Genomic DNA, 15,426 nt, shown 5'->3' with positions numbered 1-15,426 from the left:
CTTTTCCTTTCAGAGCTAGGTGTTTCAGGGGTTTATGCCTTGGGTGAGTCTTAAAAATTGAAGAGCTTAGATGTAGGGTCCAAAATCTTTGCTGCTCAAGGAAAAACTGGGAGTTCCCGCCCGACTATATGGCACTATGCTGGGAGTGGTATTTTTCTTTAAGATTGTTTTATTTATTCATTTGAGAGGGTGGGAGAGAGCGATCAAGAGAATGAGCAAGGGGGAGGGTCAGAGGGAGAAGGAGAAGCTGACTCCCAGCTAAGCAGGGAACCCTCCATGGGGCTTAATCCCAGGACCCTGGCATCATGATCTGAGTGGAAGGCAGATGCTTAACTGACTGGGCCACCCAGGTGCCCTGCTGACAGTGGTATTTATTGTGACTGCGTCTCTCAGCCTTTTCTAGCCATTTGAATATGGGTAATAGGCATATTTTCTTGCTTGCACAATGTGTAGGAGAGTCACTCAGCTAATTTCTGGATTTCTTTCAGAGGGAAGTACTTTGAATATAGCTGTAAATTCAGTGTGTCTTTGGGAGGAGTTGAATTTGAGAGTCTCCTAGGTCATTATCTTGGATTGACACCTCATTTTCCTCTCATATTCACCTGTTTCTTGCTGCTAATGAGGATAGGATAGTGAGCTGCTATTGTACAGGGCTAAGTGACTTTGAGGATGGAAGCCATAATTTAAAATGGCAGAACAAAAGGAAGGAAGCTGGGACTCTACTAACTTAGTGGTGCTTCTGTAACAACTTCACTTTGCTTATCTCCTAACTTCTATTTTGTTTTTTTAAGATTTTATTTATTTATTCATGAGAGACCCAAAAAGATATAGAGACACAGGCAGAGGGAGGGAGAAGCAGGATCCATGCAGGGAGCCCGATGTGGGACTCTATCGTGCCTCTACAGGATCACACCCTGGGCTGAAGGCGGCACTAAACCACTGAGCCACCAAGGCTGCCCTCTCCTAACTTCTAAAAGAAAAACAGAAGAAAATTAACTTTCACTGTATTCAAGTGCCTTTATTTCAAGTTCTTATTACTAGCAGCTGTATATAAATTTTAACTGATACATCACCCCCTATGGAGGTTTTTGAAGATATGGGTCTCCAGCTTCAGAGTTTATAAAGTAAGCTTTGGGTCAGATCCTGGGCCATTTAAGTTTGGAACATTTGTACTAGAGTGTAATTCTATAGCTTTCTGGGTTATGGGGATTTTATTTCCAGAATATGTATTAGCTTTTATCAGTTCTAGAAGGCAAATTCCTATCCAGTGTCAAGAGGGACATTAAAAAGAACTAGTATGTGGAACATCATATAAGCATTACTCAGAGAGGAAAACCATGCCTGATCCACTACAAATGAGTCAGTAGTTACATTTTCAAAAAGAAAACTTATCTTTGGAAGAAAAACAGAACACTGAATGGACTTCTAAAAGTTTTACCAGATGGAGGTTGGACAGAGAAGAAAAGATATCATTTTGCCAAAATAATGGAATAATCCTGAAATTTTGAAACCTATTGGGAAAAGTCAAACTCTCACAAATTCATTCAATATACTTAGTTTGTGATTATCAAGAGAACTGGAGGGCAAAGTGACTAAGTCATTTAAATGGTAAGATGTATATTAAATCAAAGAAATTTGAGATTAAATTTGCCAATATTTAAAAATCAGTACTTATGACATGTTTATGTTAAAGAGAAGAAAATATCTATTCCTATCTTAAAAGCATATTTGGACAATCATTTGCACAAAAACACTTCATATGTATAAAAGACAATATCTGTATAGGCAGTATTGTATATGAATGTCAGAAGTCAGCCGGTCCCAACTATGGCAGTTTCCTTCAGGAAGATCAAAAAGCCACTTACCCCCCCGCCCCCCAAAAAGAGCCACTTGCCAGTGTGATGAAACTTTTTGTGTGAATGTGGTCTACGAGGGTCAGAATTACCTAGCAATTCAACCTCATTACCTCTCTTTCTTTAAAGTGAAAACCTACTTGGCTTATATTTTAACAGTATGTTTCTATAATGGAATGCCTATATTGAGATCTTGGGTAGTAAAAAAAAAAAAGTATGCCAAGGTGATTTGGATTCATTTTGTGATACCTTCTAAACCTGAGCTCCATAGCTGCAAGTTCAATTTTTCTTACCATTCAATTGTTTCTTCCTAGAGTGGGAGACAAGTCTATTTTTGATATATTGGGCACCCTTCTGAAGAGATAAAAATCCAAGGTTGTATCTCTCCATGTGGAAAATAAAAAGCTTATATCTCTTTTAGATGAGAGCTTGTGCTTCTCTCCTTTGTGATCATTTTCTGAGCTTTTGTTACTGTGCTGAGTGTCATCACCCTTCTTAGCATTGACTGAATTTCTGAGTCTGGAGCTCTTGTGGGCCCTTTGGGATGAAAAACACTTTCCTTGTTAAGTACCAACCATTTTTATTGTTATTATTGTTATTAAGTCAATTCCCAAAGTCATATCCACTAACATGGCATTTTCAAAAATGACATATTGCAGCAGTGTACTGGGAAATGCTGTTCAGCTGGCTTTCTTTTGCCAGCCTCATAAGTATTGCTTTTGTGGTGGTACTTTTGGGAATGACACTACTCTTTGGTGGCTCAATGTGCCCACAGGTAGTAAGCCATTAAGGGAATAATGATGGGCAAAAGCAGGTGGCAGATATCTTATGACAGACTCCTCTTCTACCTGAGGCATCTGTTGTTTAAGAGTGTGTGTAGTCACTGTACATAAAGACAGGCTCTTGAGAACAATGCAGAATAATGATATTCAAACACATTCTTTGAGAACCATTAGAGTAATTGGTTTAAACTGCAGTATGTTAGTAGGTATGAATTCCATGAAATATGCCCAGTTTGTAGAAGCATGGCTTTTCCATTTAATTTCCAGAGGGAATTATATTACTTTTCATTATATGAGAAGAAAACTGCAGTATACATAGACCAGAAATTAGGCAACTCTACAGAATGAGAATCCAGGGAACAAACTTATCATCCAGATTTTCATAGCACTAAGGTAAATCATGAGTGCACCTCAAGGATATAACTCTTAAAATATTCATTTGATGGTAATGGTTACTAACATAAAGAAATAGGAAGGTACTTTTGGGAAAGGTTTCCAAGGACCTATATCTATGCATTGGCTCTAGTATGATGTAGAGTTCTTATACAAAATAACTTAGAAGGTGTTTTTTTGTTGTTTGTTTCTTTGTTTTCTGGTGAGTCCTGCCTATTCTAAATAAGGGACTGATAGGAAGCATTGGGTGGATTATAGGCGGAGTGATTCTCTCAGTGCAAGCTTTGTTTTGTAAACAATTAGTATATACCCCCAACAGCATTTCTCCAGCCACACCTTACTGATCAAAATCATAATGGTAGCCAGGGTACTCCACTCCCCCATTCAACCAATGCATTTCTTCAGGGGCCACATGTAGACACTGTATGATGATCTTCATAAAAGTACATGTTGAGCACCAAAAGGGCAGTCTCCATGTATATTTCATCTTGCTGAAGAGAGTGACAAACAAGGATTCAAAGCATGTATCCTGAATTTGATCTAGATTGAACCACAGAAAATGTAAAGATGCATTTCAAGTGTTTTATATACACTAAAATTTGATGAAAATTGCTCTTTTAAAAAATGCAGATGTGTATTTATATAATGTCATTTTGGGGGGGTTTCTAAGAATACAGTTAGGCCTTGTTCAGGTGCTCTTTCTCAAGGGAAAAATTGAAAGGAAGAGAGAATTTGATCACAAATTCCTTATGGAAAGTTTGAGTCTCTGTTGTTGAAAGAATTCTGTGCTTGATATTTGCTCTTGTGGGGCTTAGAGATAGCTTGTAAGTCTGCTATCCTAAGGAAACACCTCCTGAAATTATTTTTGATAATTGGTAATTTTTATTTTTAATTTTCCAATTTTAATATTCCATTAAAATGAGAAGCCAAGATGCTCATATATAGTTGTAATTTCTTTTTTTCAGTAATATATTTATCAGTTTATTGCAACAAATGATTAGAAGGTTACCTTTATTTTAAAATATTTATGTGGTAAAAAGATGTTTTCTTCTATTATTCCAAATATTTATTCAGCTCTCTTGACAGATTGCCTGTAATTCAATTTCCTTTGATCTAAACTTACTTTACAAATAAAATAAACTACTTCTTTATTTTGGATCATCAATTACTACCTTAAGTTTTTTGTTTATTATTGCTTTCTCTATATTAATCCACCTTTAATTTTACTTTCTGTTTTGGCTGAATTATTTTGCAAATTCAAAGCTTACATTTGATTTGCATCATTGCTATGAAATACTTTATTATCTTTCATAAAGTGCTCTTGACATTATTAATGCATTAAATACTCAGTAGAAATTAGATAAAAAGAAGCAGATGAAACTAGTTAGCTGAGATAGTACTTTTTTTTTTTTACATTGGACACTTAAATTATATTATAATCTATATTTTTCAGAAATATACCAAAAGAGATAGAAGGAATACATGGATAGATAGCTTTGTTGTTGTTGTTGTTGTTTGTTGTAGCTATGCACTTTAAAATTATTTTTCTAGGTGCTTTTTAAGTTTATTATTTACAAAAACACATATTTCTCTGGGAAATAGATGGTTCACAGTATGTTTTGAATATTTGAAGACAGCACTAGTCTATCATGATGGAATGTAAAAGATACTATGACTAATGTATAAAGGAGAAATCATGAAGTTCCAATGTACCCAGAATTATACAGTTACAGGCTTATGGTGACATATTTAAATAGGTAATTTAAAAGTCAGCTGATTATATATTTTAAAGTAAGAAGGAGGATGCATATTAGAGTTGAGAGAGTGGACTTTGAAGTGAGTTCCAGGTTATGAATCTCTGTTTTATCCCTTACTAATTACACTATTTTAGGTAGCCTATTTAAATTTGCTGAGCCTCAGTTCTGTTTGGTAGAAAAATGGAGATAATAATGATACCTGACAGAGTTCTTAGAATAAATGTGATATCATATATAGGTACCCAGTACAAGGTTCTTTTATGTGGTTTATTCTAACAACTCAAGAATCAACATCAAGACAGAAAGAGATCAAATTACCATGATGCTAAATAAACCATCAGGTGGACACCTGAGGGTGCTTCTCTGGTCTTTAGTGAACTGTACAATTTTGCCTTAACTTTTGTTTTCAAGGGTTATTTTAACTAGTTTTAGTTTTTAGGAAGAGATCAAGTTAGTATCTTGGTCTAGATTTATTTATTTTTTATTTATTTTTTTCTTGGTCTAGATTTAAATGGAATATTTTAAAAATGATTTTTGCTATATTTAGTGGGTAGTATAAACCTAGTGATTGGAGATGAACATAGGGGGCCCTAAGTAGCACACTTTTCTAATGATATTCATGTAGGAATCTTCTTTGATTGGTAAATCCTCTCAAAGGTTGAAATGATGAGAGTCCTTCACATGTTTATGTGAATTAACTTAATCATATTGCGTATGTGCGTTTTGAAACCTTGCAAAATTAAAGAAATAAGAATATTTGAAGGTCAGCCTATAGGAGAAAGGAAAGATCTTTTAAAGAATTTATGGGGAATCAGAGGAAGCTGAAGAAGCTAAAATGGGATATATAGAGGCAAAAGGCACCTATACTTTCTTCTGGTGAGAAAGAATGCTCGCATATATGTAGAAAGGTGTTAAAAACACATTTTCCACAATTTAAGTTTTCACTCAAAGCATTGAATTCAAACTTTATTCTTGTTTCCTCAACACATAAACTGCTTTGGGGTTGTGTTTTACAAGCTAGGATCCCCACTTCCTAACCCCCTGCGCAATTTGGCCATTTTAGATGGGCTGAAGTGAATTGAACAGATCAAATTCTACATTACAATTAAATTCATCTAGCTTTGGGATTAGATAGCCCTCATTTTAATTTCTGCCTTTGGGGAAAATATAGGTTTGTGTTTAATTTTATTTGCACATGTCTAGAGGCTCAGTAATGGATGTATTTTACAATGAGAAAATAAAGTAAGCTATAAATAAACACATTCGTCACTGTTGGTGAGTGAATTCTACACTTATATATTGTTAAAGTAATGGTTCTGAATGAATGTATTAGGTCTAGCGAAAAATCAAAGTCTGCAATTCTATTAAAGCTAAATTTATTGTACTTTCAGGCAAGCCCTTTAAATAGCTGTGATCTTCCATTTAATTTGTATTGTGTAGTGGATATTGGTGCTTTTTTTGTTTGTTTGTTCCTCTTAAATGACAATGTGCTATCTGTTGGCATTTTTAGCTTGCTACTTTAATATGCATAAATCCCATTATACTCTATGGTTGATGCTTTTAAGATGAGATGGTGACTTCTCTGACCTATTTGTTGATTTATTTTAGCAACGGAGAAAGTATCAGACCATTGAAGTTGGATCCTATTAATCTTTGCTTGCCTTCTATCTGTTCTCTCTATAATTTTTATTCTCACAGCTGAAAAAGAAAAAGTGCTACCAAGTATGCATAGAACAAAAAAAGGTTTTAAATTGGATGTGAATTAGTTTGGAAATTGATTGTACTTCATGGCCCTGGGATAATGAAAAACTTTTAAAACACATTTATCTGACTTGCTTGAAAGATTCTGTATCATATTAATATGAAAGTTTTTGAGGTCTAAGTTTTTCTTTCTTTTTAAATATGTGTTTATGCACCCAAGAAATAGCATGCAATGTTACTTTGGGAAGAAGTTAACTTACATATGTTTAACAAATAGATTTTAATTTTTCAAGAAAATAACTGTTAAATACAAAGATGCATTCTTGTATCCAACTTGGAACTTACAGACCATTGGAAAATATTGTTCTTAACTTGGCCTTTTGCTTATATTCTTTTTTGCCCACATTTTTGGGGAAAACTTTTACAATAAGAAATACAAGGTTGAAATTTGTGCCTGAAATATTGTAACCTTCATTAGAATAGAAATTCTGATGGAAAGCACATGGAGACTCCTCTATTGACATCTTATAAAAAGTAAAAGTACCTTTACAAATATAAGAAAATTAAGTCTTGGGATGCCTGGGTGGCTCAGCGGTTGAATGCCTGCCTTCGGCCCAGGGCATGATCCCAGAGTCCCCAGATAGTGTTCCACATCAGGCTCCCTGCATGGAGCCTGCATCTCCCTCTGCCTATATCTCTGCCTCTCTCTCTCTGTCTCTCAGGAATAAATAAATAAAATCTTAAAAAAAAAAAAAAAAAAGAAAATTAAGTCTTAAACAAACTAGTGACTTGAATTAAAATAGAAGTACTACCTACCACAGCTTTTGTCTGCCCTGTCAGAAAATGTGTAAGTATAAATTAGGTGTTTTTACTGGCACTGGCATTATTCAAAGTTTTAAAAGCAATCAAGCATTGAAAATTGTAATTTATTCTAAAATACTTATTTATTCATTTATTTGTAAATCAATAATTTATTAGCCATCTTCTGTTTTAGTTACTGATTGCTGTGTGACAAATTACCCCCAAATATAGTAGCTTAAACAACAAACATTATTTCAGTTTCTGAGAGTCAGGAAATCTGAAAGAACTTTAGTTAGATGATTGTAGCTTAAGATCTCTTATAAGGTTTCATTCAAGATATCAGCTATAGCTATAATCATCTGAAGGCTTGGCTGAGCTGAAGGATCCATTTCTAAACTCATTGATATGGCAGTGGTAGGAGATATCAGTTTCTCATGCAAGGCTATTCACAACATGACAGTTGCCTTTTCCCAGACTAGATATCTAAAAGAAAGTACATCTAAAATAAAAGCTACAGTGTCTTATATGCTTTCTATTGCTATAGATTAGTTTGCATTTTCCTAGAATTTTATATAAATGAAACCATAGTGTGTATTTTTTTTTACCCAGAATAAGTATTTTGAGAATCATTTGTGTTGTATCAATAATTTCTTTTTTTCCACATAAGGAAGCATTTATTGAGGTTTAACATGAAATCATACAAATAAAATTTTTATAAATACAAATACACATTGAGTCATAACATAGATAACAACCCAAAGAGGTATATAAGCAGTAAGAGCAACAACAAAAAAGGTAGAAGAGAGGGGCACCTGGATGGCTCACATGATTAAGTGTCTGCTTTTGGCTCAGGTCATGATCTCAAGGTTCTGGGATTGAGGCCCACGTTGGACTCCTTGCTTAGTGGGGAGCCTGCTTCTCTCTCTCCCTCCCTCTGCCTGCTGCCTTCCCAGCTTGTGCTCTCTCTCTCTGTCAAATAAATAAATAAAATCTTTAAAAAAAAAAAAAAAGAAAGAAAAAGGAAGAGGTCCTGCAGTTGGTGAATAAGGTGATACGTGGATGAGGTCAGAGCCAAAACTGGAATCAAGACTTTAATCAATAATTTCTTTAAACTGTTGGATAGTATTCCATTTTATAAATATATTTCAGTTTTGTCTTTTGTCTCTTGATTTCTCTTTTTAAATTGAAGTATAATTGACAGATAGCATTACATTAGTGTCAGGTATAAAACATGATTATTAAATATTTGTATATATATTGTAACATGATCCCCACAATAAATCTGTCCCCGTACATTGTTACAAAACTCTTTTCTTGTGATGATAACTTTTAAGGTTTATTCTCTTAGCAACTTTCAATTATATAATACAATGTTATTAACTATAGCCACCATATTGTATAGTATATATCCATGGCTTATTCTTTTAAAATTGGAAGTTTGTACCTTTTGACCCTCTTCATCCATTTCACCCACCTTCTACCTCTGCCTTTGGCAACCACCAATCTGTTCTCTGTATCTATGAGCTCTGTTTTTTGTTTTGTATTGTTTTGTCTTGCTTTTGCATTCTGAGTTCTTCCTGTAGTTTGGATAGTAATCCATATAATATAATATGTGATTTCTCATATTCAGTATGTTGCTTTTTCATTTTGTTGATTTCCTTTGCTGTTCAGAAGGATTTTGGTTTGATTTAATCCCACTATTTCTTTTTGCTTTTGCTGCCTTTGCCTTTGGAGTCAGATCTGAAAGTTCATTGCTAAGCCTGATGTCAAGGAGCCTACTGCCTATGCATTCTTCTAGGAGTTCTTTGGTTTCAGGTCTTATGTTCAAGTCTTTAATCTTTTTAGTTAATTTTTGTGTGTAGTATAAGATAGCAGACTAGTTTCATTCTTTTGCATGTGGCTGTCCAGTTTTCCTAACATTTACTGAAGAGATGGTTCTTTTCCCATTGAATATTCTTGGCTCCTTTGTGAGAAATAAATTGATCATATATGCATGGGTTTATTTCTCAGATCTCTATCCTGTTCTATTGTTCTATGTATGTTTTTATTCAAATACCATACTGTTTTGATTACTTATAGCCTTGTAATATTCAGTTTGAAATTAGGAAGTATGATGCCTCCAAACTTGTTTTTCTTACTCAAGATTGCTTTGCTATCAGGGTCTTTTGCAGTTGCGTACAAGTTTTAGGATTATTTGACTTCTCTGGAAAGTACCATTGGAATTTTGATAGATATTGCACTGATTCTGTAAATTGCTTTGGATAGTATGAACATTTTAACAATATTAATTCTTCTAATCCATAGGCACAGGTTATCTTCCCATCTATTTGTGTCTTCAATTTCTTTCATCAAAGTTGTAGTTGTTAGCACACAGCTTTTTAACCCCCTTGGTTAGATCTATTCTTAATATTTCTTTTTGATGTAAATGGAACTGCTTTCTTAATTTGTCTTTCTGATAGTTCATTATTAGTATAGAAACAAAGCCATTGGGGTGCCTGGGTGGCTCAGTTAAGTGTCCGACTCTTGATTCAGCTCAGATCATGATCTTAGGGTTGTGAGATCAAGCCTCAAGTGGAGGTCTGTGCTGGGCATGGAATCTTCTTAAATTCTCTCTCTTCCTCTCCCACTACCCCGCCCCCGCCCCTGCCCATGGCCCCAGTTGTGTGCACATGTGCATTCTCTCTCTCTCCCCAAAATTTAAAAAAAAAACCACAACCATTTACATCTTGATGGACGTTTGGGTTGTTTCCTGTTTGGGACTATTACAAATAAAGCTTCTGTGAGCATCCATATACAAGTCTTTATATGGACTTATACTTTTATTTCTCTTTGAGTGTAATGGATAGATCATACGGAGGTATATATCCAACTTTTAAGAAACTACCAAGCTCTTTTCTAAATGGTTGTACTATTTTATATTCCCAGAAGCACCATATAAAATTCCAGTTCCTCCAATTCTTGTCAATACTTGGTATGATCTGTTTTTTTTTTTAATTGTAGTCATTCCAATACATGTGGGATGGTATCATAATGTGGTTTTAATTTGCACATATGTAATTACTAATGATGTTAAGCATCTTTTCATGTGCTTATTTGCTGTCCTTATATTGCTTTGGTGAAGTATTTCCTCATATATTTTGTCCATTTTAAAATTGGATTGTTTTCTTATTGAGTGGAGAATTCTGTGTATTCCAGATACAAGTTCTTTACCCTTATTATATATGGTGTACACATACTTTCTCCAAATGTGTGTTTTGTATTTTCAATATAATATTATTTTTTAATAACTGAAAGTTTCAAATTAACTCCAATTTTCAATTTATTCATGTATCATACTTATTTATGTCTTATTTAAGAACTACTTGAATAACTCAGAGTTGCAAAAGTTGTCTCAACAATTTTTTCTAGAAGTTTTTATTTTATATTTACTTTTTGAATTATATGATTTGTTTTAAGTTAATTTTGTACTTGATGATTTATCAAGTCCTTTATTTTGTGAACAGATATCCAATTGTGCTACCACCCTGTGTTGAAAAGGCTTTCAATTTACTATTGAATTGACTTTGTCAAAAATTAGTTTAAAAATATCAGTTTTTTATACATGTGTAGATTTATTTTTAAATTCTATTATGTGCCATTGATTAGTGTGCTTATAACCCTGCAAATACATTACCTGTATTATTGTACCTTTATAATACATCTTAAAACCAAGTAGTGTTAATCTTCTGATAGTGTTCTTATTTTTATATTTGTTTTGCTTAATCTAGTCCTTTGCATATCTATGTAAATTTTAAAAGCAGTTTTGACAATACCTACTAAAAGAAAAGCAACTAAAATTTTAACTGGGATTGTATTTGAGAATTAACTGATCAGTTTAAGTAAAAACAACATTTTTTTGGAAGATTTTATTTATTTGAGAGAGAGAGTGAGCATGAGCAGGGGAAGGAACAGAGGGAAAAACAGACTCCCCACTGAGCAAAGAGCCCCACTGGGCCCTCAATTCCAGAACACTGAGGTCATGACCAGAGCCAAAATCACATGCTTAACTAACTAAGCCACCCAAATGCCCCTAAAAATGACATCTTAACAATATTGTGTCTTCTAAACCATGAATGTAGTATATTTCTTCATTTACTTTAATTTCTCTAAACAATGTTTTGTGGCTTTTAATTAATATTATAATTATAGTTTTAAATTTAGCTCTTTCACATTTTTATGTGAAATATGCAAGATTAATTTTTGCATTTTGATCTTGTATCCTGCAATTATGTTAAACTCATATATGAATTCTAGTAGTTTTTTTGAGTATTCCATTGGATTTTCTACATAGACATCCACGTCATTTGTGCAAAAGATACTTTTGCTGCTTCTTTTCAAATCTGGATACCTTTATTTCTTTGTGTTGCCCTTTTGTATGTATTAGGACCTATTGTAAAAATCTTGAAAAGAAGTGGAGACATCCTTATTTTGTTCTCAATCTTAGAGGGAAATAATTCATTCTTTTGCTGTTAAGTTTAGTTAGCTATAGGTTTTTAGTCAATGCTTTCTATCAGGTTGAAGAAGTTTCTTTCTGTTCTTACTTTACTGAGAGTTCTTACATCAAATATATGTTGGATTTTTGCCATTTTTGTAATATAAATTTGGTGAATTACCCGGCTTGATTTTTGAATGTTAAACCAACTCTGCATTTCCAAGATAAACTGAATTCAGATACTATATATTATCCTTTTTATGTATTGTTAAATTAAATTTTTAAAATTTGTTTGTAATTCTTGAATTTAGGTTTATGAGAGATATTTACTTATGGTTTTCTTTCTTTTTCTTTTTTTTTCCTTTTTTTATGACTATGTCTCTTGTTTTGGTACTAGGGTCATTCCAGCCATATAGAATGAGTTGAAAAGTGTTTTTTCTATAAGTTTTCTGAAAAGTTTGTGTAGATTAGGTATTCTTTCTTCTTTAAATGTTAGGGAGACTTTACAAATGAAGCTATTTTCTTCTTGAGTCTTTCTGATAAGGAGGTTTTTAAACTATAGATTCAATTTCTTTAATGAATAATAGTCTAATTATCTTTTTCTTTTTGACCTAGATTTGGTATTTTTGCTTCTTTGGATAAATTTCACCTAAAGTTGTCAAACTTACTGGCATAGAATTTTTTGCAACTTTCCTTTATTACTCTAATATTTATAGAATCTTTAATGAGTGATGTCTTCTCTGCCATTCCTGATATTACTGTCTTCTCTCCTTTTTCCCCCTAATCAGTATTGGTAGACTGATTTATTATTTATTACATAGCATTATTTTCAGAGTACCAGTTTTTGGTTCCTTGATTTTTCTTAATTGTTTTTCTATTTTACATTTCATTGATTTCAACTCTTATCTATACTATTTCCTTTCTTCTACATATTTTGTAAACTTATTCTTGTTTTCTAGTTTCTTAAAGCAGAAGCTGAAATCATTAATTTGAGATCCTCATTTCTAATGTAGGAATTTAGTAGGAATGTAAAATTTTTCATAAGTAATGATTTGAAATATTACACAATTGAATGTAATATAGTCCATAATCTGTTAATTTTAAAAGACACTATCCTGGATTATCTGAGTGCCTGATTACAAGAATTGAAAGGCTTTAAAATCAGGGATGGGGTTTCCCCTTAAAAGAGAAATTCTCCCTGTGACCAATAGTTTTGGCTTGTACTCATGGAGTTTTATGTTAATTCTCATCTTTATTTTCTAGATGCTTTCCTTAGTAATTTTGGACTTGCTTAGCCAGCTCCCACAACTGTATAAGGTAATTCTTTGAAATTTCTCAATTTCTCTGTTTTTCTCTACCTAATAAACAGAGAATATATATAAATTCTTAACCTTTACTCTTGGCTATCATTAAGATCTTTAGAAAGAGTTGATTCTTTGGGCCATATTTTTAAGATTTTTTTTAATGTAAAATTGAAACAGTGCTTAGTTTAGAACTAATAATTACCCACTACTGAGTAAAAGACAGGTGGAGCTAGGTGGGGAGAGATAGATAGGGGGCTCCGTGATCAGGTTCATAAAAATCCCCAAAATGCGGAGGTATAAGGAAACCAGAGATAAGGGAATGAACCAGACCACCCTGCCCTATGTGTCAGGTGGGGAGGTGTCTTTTTTTTTTTTTTTTTATGACAGTCCCCTTGACCAACAAAGAATAACCAGATCCTAAAAAGAAGTAAGCCATTAAAGATGTTATCACAGTCTTTAATCAATGATGCTGCCAGTAGAGAAATTATTAAGTTCCCTGGTTAGCTTTCTATAAAAGACCAAACCTAAAAGCCCTCAGTGGCAACCCTATTAGGCTCCTAAGAGCTTTTCCTATATCCTTGCTTAATAAAATCCTATTGCTTTACCCATTCTTCTCTATCTGTGAGATTCATTCTTCAATTCCATGAGACAAGAACCTAGCTCTCCCACTTCACTGCTAAAGCAAAACCTTTCTATGCTCTACCCAATGTCCTGTGAATCAGTGATCTTTCCCCAACTGGTTTATGGAAACAAACACTATCTCCAGACCTGTGTGAGCACTGGGCACTGTTCCTTCCAGATGATTCTGTTCCTGGCTTCAGCTGCATACACTATACATATACTTGTCAAGTACTCATATACACAATGTGTATATGAAGCTTTCCAAGTGTTCTCTGTTACCTGCTAGTGACCCAAAGTCACTACCACTTTTCTTTAACCTTTCCTTTCTTCCAGTATTCAACATGGAGAGCTAAAAATGCCTCCCAGACTTTCTTGTAGCTAAAGCTGATCTGGTTCAAAACAATGAAATATAGATAGAAGCTCTGGGTGGGCAGGGTAGTCTGGGATAGATTAGGCTGACAGGCCCCATTGGCCTTGTCCTTTCTCCTTTTTCAAGACTAAACCAGTAACTTGGTGCCTAGAAATGCAGTAGCCATCTAGTGACTATGCATAAAAGGTAAGAGAGGTAGATTAGGAAGATGTATGTCCTTGTGCAGCTGTATCATTCTATGGTTTTGCCCTCCAAACTTTTAAATTTTTATGTGAGCCAAATAAACTGCTAAAATAAAAATCATTATGTATGTGTGTATGTGTGTGTTTTACTATTTCTAGCCTAATATTATCCTGCTTGATATAATCCCTTTTTTATGACTAAATCAAAAGGTCACGTAGGAATATCGCTGTGGAAGTGTGGACTATCTAACCTCATTTCAATACAAATGGTTTTGACTTTGTCACTGGATATTGGAACAGACCACTTGATTGACAGGCAATATCTTCACTTTCCACAAATAAGGAGTGATAATGAGTAATGCAAAAGTCATTCTCCTTAAGAAAAAATGAGAATAAAAAAGATAGTTTTACACATTTTTTGTTTTATATATTTTATTTTGCCTCCTATAAAGGCAAAATATTTTATATTTCCCACATTGTTAAATACTAACTAGAACTTCTGTGAAAATTTGCCATACAAGTGTGTGAGCATCAGTAATAAAATATTCTATTTTGTTGTACACTTTCACATGTTCCTACAAAATATCAATATAATACTTTATTTCATACTTTATTTTTTTTAAGATTTTATTTATTCATGAGAGACACAGAGAGAGAGGCAGAGACACAGGCAGAGGGAGAAGCAGGCTCCATGCAGGTAGCCCAACGTGGGACTCAATCCCAGGACCCCAGGATCACGACCTGAGCTGAAGGCAGACGCTCAGCCACTGAGCCACCCAGGCATCCCTATTTCATACTTTATTATTGCTAGGAATATATTTCATAAAAATTTCAAAGAGAATTGTTCTTAGTACCATCTAGATAAAAGAGTGATGAAAAATAAAGCTACCTAGGGTGATGAAGTTTTGGGATGTAGGTGAGAGGTTTGGTGGGATGAGGTCCGGAGCCAACAACCAAGAAAGAATTCTTGAGATGTCTTTGGTACAAAATGGTGGTTTTATTAAAGCACAGGGACAGGACCCTTGGGCAGGAAGAGCTGTGAGGGGTGGCTGATTATATACCTGGGAGTTGGGAGGGGTTTGAGGTAGCATACTCTCTAAGGAATTCTGGAAGCAATATTTCCAGGACCTTGAGGGGCTAGCTATTATTGGGAAAAGGTCACTTATTACTGTCTAATAAAACCTTAGTCAT

The sequence above is a fragment of the Vulpes lagopus genome, chromosome 6, assembly GCF_018345385.1.
Source record: "Vulpes lagopus strain Blue_001 chromosome 6, ASM1834538v1, whole genome shotgun sequence".
NCBI classification, from domain to species: domain Eukaryota; kingdom Metazoa; phylum Chordata; class Mammalia; order Carnivora; family Canidae; genus Vulpes; species Vulpes lagopus.
This window is presented reverse-complemented; position numbering follows the sequence as displayed.